Consider the following 10541-nt stretch of genomic DNA (forward strand, 5'->3'; position numbering starts at 1 on the left):
CCTTGCCATTTTAGGGAGAGGTGTGTGGGCATGAGAGGCGAAATGACGAACCGTGGCGAGAGAAGAGGTCACGCAAGGAGGAAGTGAGGAATTCACCACCATTGTCGCATTGCGTGCATTGTATGGTCACATGAGATTGCGTAAGGATGTATGCAAAGAAGCGAGAGATGGTGTTGACGGTGTCAGATTTGTGACGCAGCGGAAAAGTCCAAGAGTAATGCGTATAATGATCAAGCAGCACAAGATAATATTGAAAACTAGAGAAGCCGTGCACGGGTGATGTCCATAAGTCACAATGTATTAATTGAAAAGGTGCGCTAGTCTTGGAGGTGGAATGGGGAAAGGGCAGCCGAGGCTGCTTGCCTAGTTTACATGAATCACAAACAAGTTTTCTAGGCCTATTATTACAATCGGGAAGGAAGCTACGAGCTATCGTGGAGATGGCGTTATTGTTGGCATGACCCAAGCGAAGATGCCATAGATCGTCGGAGGCGATGGAGAGGGATGCTTGCACACCGGAGTTGCTATAGATCCCCATGGCTATTTGATCTCATGATCACTCTCCCCGTGGCTAGGTCCTTCATGGAAAAACCGAAAGGGTCAAATTCAATAGAGCAAAAGTTGTCTAGAGTGAAACGACGTACTGAAATGAGGTTCTTGATTATAGTGGGGGAGATTAACACATCACTGAGAGGGAAGTTGAAGAGAGAGGTGGATCCGACAACTGTGATGGGCAAGCGTGAGCCGTCACCGACGAGGATGCCAGAGGAACGACGCAAAGAGGGGGAACCGTACGAGGTGAGAGTGTTTGTGTTACCTGCAACGTGTGACGTGGCGCCCGTGTCGAGGAACCAGTCCGGCACGTTGCTGCTGGAGCGTCAGGTTTTGGAGCGCCGTGTACAACTGATGATATTGCTCCCAGGATGGCCCGTGGTTGGGAGGTGCGGCGGAGGTGGCCACGGGGTAGGCCTGGTGCGCCGAAGGCGGGCACGGTCCGAGGACGCCCGCGGCGTTGGGAGCAGCCCAAGGCGGTTGTGCTGGTTGGAGGTTCGGAAGGAGGGCGCCGTATGGAGCGAAGAAGCCTGTTGCCTGCTGAAGGGGCGCCGCGACCGGCGCTGGGGCCCTACCCACGCCCACGCCCGCGGCCACGCCCGTGACCTCCTCTGTCGCGGTCATCGTTAGGAGAGGCAGTAGGGCTCTTGCCCCGGTCGGTGGAGCCGTGCTCGACGGAGGTGCTGCGGTCTACGGAGGCGCTGCTGGGGGTATGTCCGATGGCGAGAGCGGTGGTAGTGGCTTCGGGACGGCCGTCGAGGCGGGCGCGTTCGTTGGCGGAGATCTCCTCCATGAGCAGCTTGGAGCGCGCCTGTACGAAGGTAGGGAACAGCGACTGCATGGGTAGGAGGGTGGCCATGACCTGAAACTTACGGCTGAGGCCGCGCAGCAGTTGGAGCGTGAGGGACAGGTCGGAGACAGCTCACCGACGTCCGCGAGAGTATCGGCAAGCGACTTGCCCGACTGCTGTACTCGGCGATGGAGAGATCCCCCTGGAGGAGGTTGCGAAACTCAGCACCGAGCATGACGGCGCGCCCGGGTTGATTGTCCGTGAAAAGGAGGTCAGATCGTCGTTGCCCCAGAGGGCGTTCTAGGCGAGGGGCTCGACAGTGACGTCGAGATGGTGCTGGACCTCGTGCTTGCAGGCGATGAGGTAGAAGAGCCGGCGCCACCGGGTGTAGTTGCCGGACTCGAGCTGAAGCTTGGTAGCGAAGTAGTGGGCGATGGACGGAGGCAGGCCGGTCGACGCGGAGGAAGGGCCGGCGTCGGAGTCGTCGAGACCGAGGGACGGGACGAGGGTGTGGTCCGGGCCGCCCAGTTGGACACGAGAACAGATGAGAATCTCTGGGTTTCATACTCTTACAGCAGTGGCGAATCCAGTGGGGGTGCCATGGGTGCCTTGGCACCCCCTACAAAAATGTATTTTTTTATCTAGTAGTAGATACTCCGAACATACATATATTATTGGTTTAAAATGATAAGTTGGTATTTTTTATGGCTTTATATGTATTGCGAGTCATAAGATTGGCACCCCTGGTTGTCAATCTCTAGGCTCGCCACTATCTTAGAGAAAGTCAGCCTGAAACTGTAAAAACTTAGGATGGGGATTAGGAGCGCATTCTTATTTGTGCTTTTCCTGATAATTTCTGGGAACAAAATAATGCTAATCTGGAAACCACCAAACTGTAGACTTAAGGGATAAATTTTCTGTAGCCCACTAATTCATCTACCCGAGCTATCCATCTAAACCATACATTTTTTGTGACTGCATATGTATAAATGGAATAGTAATATTTTTCTCATTTTGGTTGATTTGTAAAAGTAGAGCACATAAATGTTTTGCAGAAGTGCACTTTGCATCAACCAAAGAAGCAAAGTCATGGTTTTAAAAAGGCAATGTAAAATATCCTCTAAAGAAAATGTCAGTGTATAGCTATGGCATGTTTTAGTTTTTACTGATAATCTGTTACCACGTCTAAAATAGGCTCATAGACATTGTTTTGTTTTTACTGATATGTATTGTTGTTTTATAAAGAGGGAAATTAAATCGTTCGTTGAAAGCATGGTAGTACTAACTCACAAGTTTCATCTCTCTTTTTTCTCAATCTGTCAGATGACCATGAATTACACTAATTTTTAGAAAGCTGCAAACAAATCATAATAACAACAAGGATCGATAAAAAATAAATTAGCTTGCCATTTTCTTACTACATAGTGCTTGCCTGCCCACTATTGCAGTCCTTCTTCCACTAATTTGAAAATCGGATGGTCGATGATTCTACCCTCCCCATTTCCATCTCTAGCTTGTCCAGTAGAAAAACCAGAAGCTTCTCAACCATAATCAAGTCAGGATGTACTTTTACTCTGTGCAAAAGTCGTAATTCAGTTTGCTCGTAAATGATACAATGCACGTTTATGACTTTAGTGATTTAATTGTGCATCCAATTAAGGTGTTTTTGCAGTCGGATTAATTTTAGCTTGATGATTATATTGTCATTTTTTATGTATTTCATTTATTAGTTTAACTTCCATGCACAACTAAATATTTTTGTTTCAAACTTCCCGTGGGTAGTGCCATCAGATTATGGGTTTACGCCACTATTTTATTTTTCTTACTGGATGTACTAATGAACATTACCGCTTCCATACTACATGTTGAGTGATGCAAAGAAATCAATATGGTTGTAAGTTTTTCAGTGGTGCTATATAGTTCCTGAACAAATTATCTATGCAGTCTCACAATGTATTTTTTATATTTTTTGTTAATGAAACTTGATTTCCGAGTGATATATTTTCAGATTTTTCATGGAAATAGTGTGAGTCCTCGACTTCGATAAAGTGATAATTTTCATGTGTAACGATATTACTTGAGTGATAATTGAAAATTTGTTCAAGATTTGGTTGAATAATTTGTAGCACCAGATATAACATACGAAGCAACAAGATGATGCCTTTTGGTTACCCGGTTTACTTTGTTGAACGATTTATTAGGGTTGATTTCTGTGCTACTAATGACTACTGACCTCTCCACCCTTCCAATGGCATACATGATGTCCTCCTCGACGTGGTTGTACCCAACGAGCTCTCTTCGCCGGAGCATGTGGAGCAGCAAGTCCGACACCCCCTTGGCCCCTGCGTCCTATCGTACAATGCTTGGACGATCCCACTCACGGCTGCATCATCCGTGCCTCCTAGCGTGGCGAGCCTCTCCCCACTTTACCCCAAATCTGGATGATACTTGCTATCTGAATACAAATCATGTTCTGATTCAGTTGCTGATGAACATGTGAGCTTGATTAGTTGCTGATGGTTTTGTGAATCTGATTCTCTCACACCGTTACACACAATTTAATCAGGGCAAGCTAATGCTAATCCAGATAATATGATATAGCTGTTAGGTTGATCTCTTCCGCATGGGCCCAACGGCCCACCGGGCCCTTGATCCATGCGCCCTGATCGGGGGCGCCCAACCCGTTATGGTTGGTAGGCCCCTGTGACCTGCGCTATAATAAAGTGGTGGGGGCCAGGGCGCACGGTACGAGGGTCACCGCGCCGCCAGACTCCCCACCGAAATCCCCTTCCGATCTAGGGTTTAGTGCAGTGCTCACGGGAAGCACCACCTTCGGCTACACCCTTCCCTCACGTCACCGACGACTCCAACGCTCCGATGGCCAGCGCAGGGAGTTCATCTGGTTCGGGACTAGGTAAGTCCAAGATTGAACCGGATACATCTATGCCTAGTAGATCCACGGGTTCAACATTGTTATCAGAGTCGCTAGGAAAGGATTCGTTCGGTTAAACAAAAGCAAATCCCCTTCCCCTCCCCACATGAACCCTATATGGGCAAGTACCGAAGATGGCCTAGGGCCTCGTCGGGAAAGAAGCGTCGCCGCAAGGCCGCTCCTGTTCCTCTCGATCCCCACACGCATCGGCAAACCGAGGTGTGGGGAAGAAGAACCTACCTCCTCGGAGGCAAAGTTCGGATCAAGATCCAACACGAAAACGAAAAGAAGGAAATCGGATCGAATCCGAAAAAGTAAAAAAAAGAAAGGGGGAGAGGAACATGCAAAGAAAAACAAGGATTCCCACGGGGGCATAGGACTTCATCACCAAATCCCTCGACAGCGGCGCGCCCACCGCAAGGCGGAGGCGCCACCGGCGAGGGGGATGGCAACAAAGATGCTTTCCGCCTCGTTCATGCCGTCACTCTCTCTCTCTCTTGAGACAAGAAAAGGAAAACTAAGGGGCCGCAGCCGACCACTCGACGGCGGCGCACCCACCGCAAGGTGTGTGTGCAGCCGGCGAGGGGAAGGCCACGACCCCGGCAAGTAGTAAAAGGGGGCGGACTCGGGAGAAGGGGCCAGATCCACGCGGGGCAGACAGCCACCGCGGGATCCCTTTCGGCGGGGCTGGAGAACCACCGTGCGAGGGGATGGCCACGGCCAGCGGGACCCCAGGAGACCTCCTCGGCGGGGCAGAAACGGCCACCGCACGAGGAAGGAATCCAGCCACCACGGGCCACTTGAGAAGAGGCAGAGAGGTCGTCGGCCTCCTCCTCGGGGAGGCACACAACGCACGGCGCAGGGCCCTCGGCCGCCACAGCCGGCGGCCACCGCCCGGCCAGCGCTCGGCGGGGCATGAAGCCACCGCTCGAGGAGCCGAGCTCCGCGGGAGCAGAGGGCCGCACGATAGGGAGGGGCACACAGAGCGGCGGGCTAGGGAAGGGGGAAATGAGGGGTAGGGTTTCCCCCACCCACTGGCTCACTGGTTTTGATCCCCCGAGGGGCGCACTGCACCGTAGGATCTCCCCGGACGGCTGAGATGGCCTCAAGGGGAAACCCTAGCAAGGGCAGGCCGAGCCGGGCCGAAAGGCAAGGCCTCCGGGCCGAGGCGAGGCATGGGAGGCGCCTGGCCCCAGGCCGTCAGCCGCATGAGGCTGGAGTGAGCAAGCAGGCCGAAGCCGCAGGCCGGCCCACGCAAATAGGCCGCGACCGTTTTCCTTTATTTCAAGGATTTTTTTTCTGCCTCTGTCTTTTAGGCAGATTTAAAAGATCTTTCTAGGAATTTTTTCCTATGAAAACATGATGAGAAAATGTAAAAGAAAATGTTCAAAGTTTCTGTAATTTTATATAAAATTGTTATATTCTTTTTCTGTAAAGAAAAGTAAAAGGATTTTTGAGAATAAAATAGCTTTCTCAGAAAAGGAAAAGTTCATGAATTTTATAAAAGCATTAATAAAGTTCATGAATTTTATTTTAAATGTCAGAATTATTTTCTGTAAAGTTAAGAGGCACATGAAATTTCATTTCATGTTTTCCGCTGCTAAACGAAATATGGAATATGGTCATGTTATTATTCTGACCAACGTTGTTTAGTAACATGATCATGTTGCATATTGCAAAAAAAATGATGCATTTATTTCTATCATTTGCCCAACGGTAATGTAGATTAATATGCATAGGCAATTGTATGATTATTTTAACCAATGTTATTTAATGCATATGAGTGTCGTACTGACTTTGCTTATTTGGTGATTTCAGGAGGTTTCCATCTGATGAGCTGCCTCAAAGAAATTCCGACACTCAGGGGGGACAACTGAAAATGCATGTTATGCCCCTAATCGACTTTTGGTGTTAATGACAACACATACATAGGAAACTAATCCTATTTGTTAGTGTATCTCAGGATGGCAAGTACTTTAGTAGATTGAGAATTATGTGCCAAGGTGGTCTGAGAAGATCGGGATTTATATGTCAAGAAGGCTCGGGATCGAGAAAAGATGGTGTACACTATCCTTTTGAGTTTACTATTCTTGAGTATAGGGATCCCGCACTATTAAGAGGGGATCACAGGTTTTGCGATGAATTTGCTCATACCAAATCTTCACTATTCTGCTCAATACCACATATTCTCTACTCTGCTCCTATCTCAAAACAGGTCTAATGCCTCGGACTTCCGGCTCCCTCCGGACGTCCGAGGGCCGGTCGAGGGTCGGACGACCCACAGGCTTCGGAAATCCAGAGCTCTGCACCAGAAGAACTTGAGCCCTATAACTCGGATTTCCGGCTCCCTCCGGACATCTGAGGGCCGGTCGACCAACCAGCTTCGGAAATCCGGAGCCCTGCACCAGAAGAACGTGAGCCATATAACTCGGACTTCCGGCTCCCTCCGGACGTCTGAGGGCCGGACGTCCGCCCCCTTTTGGAAATCCGGAACCTTGCACCAGAAGAAGTTGAGTCGAATAACTCGGACTTCCGGTCTTCTCCGGACGTCCGGTCCCTATTCAACTCACAGTGTTTCCAGACATATCTACAGCCCTCGGACGACCGACGCCTATCGGACGTCCGACCCCTTGTGGATGCCCGGACTTCCGTAAACTGCCGGACGTCCGAACCCTGTGTGACTTAAAGTGTCCCAACGGCTGTTTTACACTCCCCACTATATATACCCCCTCCCACTTCGTGAGAGGGTGTCCAACACAGCTAGAACACATTCAAGAACACCTTTCTTCTCACTCACTTTTGTCTACACCAAATCTTAGATACCAAGAGCATTTGTGAGTCCCCTTGAGTGTTGTTCCAATCAAAAGATAGATCGTCTCCTTCTCCTCCTTTCCACCAAAGTGATTTGTGATTTGAGAAAGTTTTGAGCAATCCCCGTGATCTTATTACTCTTGGAGGTTGGAGACTCCTAGGCCGTAGGAGTCTTCGAAGAGGAATCAAACCATTGTGATTTCCCCCGGAAAGTTTGTGAAGGTTTGGAAGCCACCTCAAGGCTTACCACTAGTGGTTGAGAAACGCCTTCCTGGAGTTATCTCAAAGGGAGAATAGGGTGAGCCTTCGTGGCGTTGGTGTGCCTTCGTGGTAACATCCGCCCCTCTAATGGTGACGTAGCTTCCCTCCAAGGAAGTGAACATCGGGATACATCCTCGTCTCTCTTGGAGTTTCAGTTATTCCTAACCCTAACTTTCTACTTGTGTTAATCCTTATTACTTACTTGTATTTGATTATTGTTTACCGCTTGCCTTACTTCACTCTAAATAGCTTACTCCTTGTCATAGCAATTATTAGGCCTACACTCATATTCCGCACCTTTTCCTAAAATTGCTAAGTAATTATTAAAATTTGGAATTGTACATATTCACCCCCCCTCTAGGTCCATCTCGATCCTTTTCAATTGGTATCAGAGCCTCGTGCTCTATTCTTGTGGCTTAACCGCCCTAGAGCGAGATGGACGGGATTCCCACTACTGTAGCTCCAGTGGAGAGGGACATGACTTCCACGGAAGTAAAGTCCTTCACCTCTGAGGACCTGGAACGGGCCCTTGCCAAGCAAAATGAGGAGCATGATGCTTCTCTTGAGGCCTTGGTCCAAATAAGACTCACATCATTAACCACGGGGACAGCCACGTCCCCGTGGGCCTCAGGGCCACATGTGCACGGTTCTTCATTTGGCCAACAACCTCCGGAAAGGAACCAAACCAGTGTTCCATGGCTTTATGCTAGATCTCAAATTGAGAAACCTAAGTACAATCCTGGAGGAAAACCTCCCTTGCTTGATGACAATTCCGATTTTGCTTTGTGGAGAGTTGGTATGCAGGATCATCTTAGGTACGCCAATGATGAGATGTTGGACATCCTCGAGCATGGGTACAATCCTGTAGATCCAAGGTGCCTCACTCCCAGAGAAACTTATGACAAGCATCTCAATGACACTGCGATCATGTGCATAAGAAGAGGAATGAATGACAAGCAACGGAGACCTTACATTCACATCACAAGTGCCAAGGAACTGTGGGATAGCATTATAAGGACCAAGATCGGTACCTCCACTCTTCGGCTTCCTCAATATGAAATTGCCAAGGGGCAACTACAGAATTTATGTATGGAAAAGGGTGAATCTCCCAAGCAACTGCTAGAACGGCTCATGACTCTCGCCGCAGACATTGAGTCATGTGACTGTGACAAGACGCAAGATGGTTTCAATCTGACCAAGAGATTTCTCGTGGACAAGTTACTTCATGCTCTTGCTCCGTACCACCATCAAATGGTATGGGACATGAGGCAGCACCATGGGTTCAAAGAAATGACTCCAGATGACTTCATATCCACTTTCCAATTATTTGAAGAGTCAAAGGCAAATGCAACAAAGCACCTTGCCATGCATGGCACTTCAACATCAAAGATCAATCTTGCTTTGAAAGCCAAGCATGAATGTGATGAAGAAGAAAGTGAAGAAGAAGAGGGTGATGATGACTGCGAAGATGGTGATGATGTTGACTCTGATGAAAGCCCATCTTATGAGGACATTGCTATCTTTGTAAAGAAGTTCAGTGCAGGAAAATTCAAGGGAAGATTCCCAAAGAAGAAGGTAAGGAAATGTTATAACTGTGAGGAAACCAACCACTTCTCCAATGACTGCCCTTATGAGAAGAGAGAAGATAAACCAAGGTTTCCGAAGAGCTTTGTAAAGAAGAAGTTGCCAAACCCTATGAACTCCAAGCTCAAGAGAACAGATGGAAGAGCAATGGTTTCACAAGAAGAATCAGATCCAGAAGACGTTGGTGGGGTTGCCGGAGTAGCTCAGGATACACAAAACACCTTGAGGCTAGTCAACAAAAGTGGTGATGTTGTTCACTACAACTATATGAAGGACTACAAGGGCAACGCCCACAAGTGTTGGATGGCAAAGACTGCCATGGGAGCTGAGGAAGACCAAAGCTCCCATGATAAGGTTAAGGTAACTCCACGGTTAAACTCTTTCAGTCTAGCTTCTACCTCACCTGATGAGTATCTTGATGCGGAAGATCACTATGAGGATAATGACTTAGATCATCCCATGTTTGCCAAAATAAACAAATTTATGTGCTCTCTTAAAGGAAAGAAGCTCACTATGTTTTGCACACTTATGGAAATGGTGAGTAAGCACACCAATACCTTCAAGGAACTCGAAATGCTCGTCACTGAGGAGAAGGAAAGAAATGAAATCCTTGAGCAGAAAGTCCTGTATGAGGAAGCACAAAATGATGCATTATGCTCAAAAGTTGGTGAAAACCTTGATAAACATGCTAACGATCATGCCTCCTTGAAAAAGGCTGAATCTGTGTGCAAAGAGTTACTAAATGATAAAAACCGACTAGTGAACTCTCATGCTTCTCTTTCTAAGGACCGTGAGCATCTATCCTTGTCTCTCAAAGACAAGGAAGAGAAACTCACTGTTCTTATAAAGAGCTTTGAGGCACTCAAGGTTACTTATCTTGACACTTTAGCTAAGGCTTACTCCTCACCTACTATTAATGTTGATACCTGCACTACTAACTCTAGTAGTGAACTGACATCTATTCTTGAGGAAAACTGTTCGCTAAAGGCACAGCTAGATAGAGGTATCATGACATGTGCACAAGGACAAAAGACTCTCAATGAGATCTTAAGTCAACACAATGGAGGTTTTGCCAAGGAAGGGCTTGGGTTCAATCCAAGCACCGCCAAGAAAAGTGCATCTCCTCTCAAGTGTACCACTCCGCTTAAAGAAATATTTGTACGAGAGGGACACAAGGAGAACGGTAAGGATGTGAGTAGGTCGGCCACTAGGGGTTCGCCTACTCTCAACAAGACGACTGAATTCATGCCTCCATCCTATGTACTTCGCAAATCAAAGGAAGGAGAGGTTTATGCTAAATTCGTTGGTCCCCGTAATGCATTCCGATTTTATGCTATTTGGGTCCCTGAGACTCTTGTAACTAATGTGAGAGGCCCCATGACGAAATGGGCACCTCAAACCAAGTCTTAATTTGTTACAGGTTGTTTTCTTCGGAGGAGCCAAATGGGTGATCGACAGTGGATGCACCAATCATATGACCGGAGATAGTAACTTGCTCTATGACTTCATGCAAGCCATTCGAACATACATGAGCATTGTATTTGGTGGAGGGTCGAAAGGGCAGGTAATTGGGTTGGGCAAGGTGGCAATCACTAATGACATGTCTATTGC

The 10541-nt window shown here is 47.9% G+C and overlaps 1 pseudogene; it reads right to left on the bottom strand.

Moving 5' to 3' along the window:
* Positions 1–540: 540 nt before the first annotated feature.
* On the bottom strand, positions 541–1176 carry LOC123408348 (annotated as a pseudogene).
* Between the last annotated feature and the right edge of the window lie 9365 nt (positions 1177–10541).

This window comes from Hordeum vulgare, chromosome 7H (genome assembly GCF_904849725.1).
Source record: "Hordeum vulgare subsp. vulgare chromosome 7H, MorexV3_pseudomolecules_assembly, whole genome shotgun sequence".
Lineage (NCBI taxonomy): Eukaryota > Viridiplantae > Streptophyta > Magnoliopsida > Poales > Poaceae > Hordeum > Hordeum vulgare.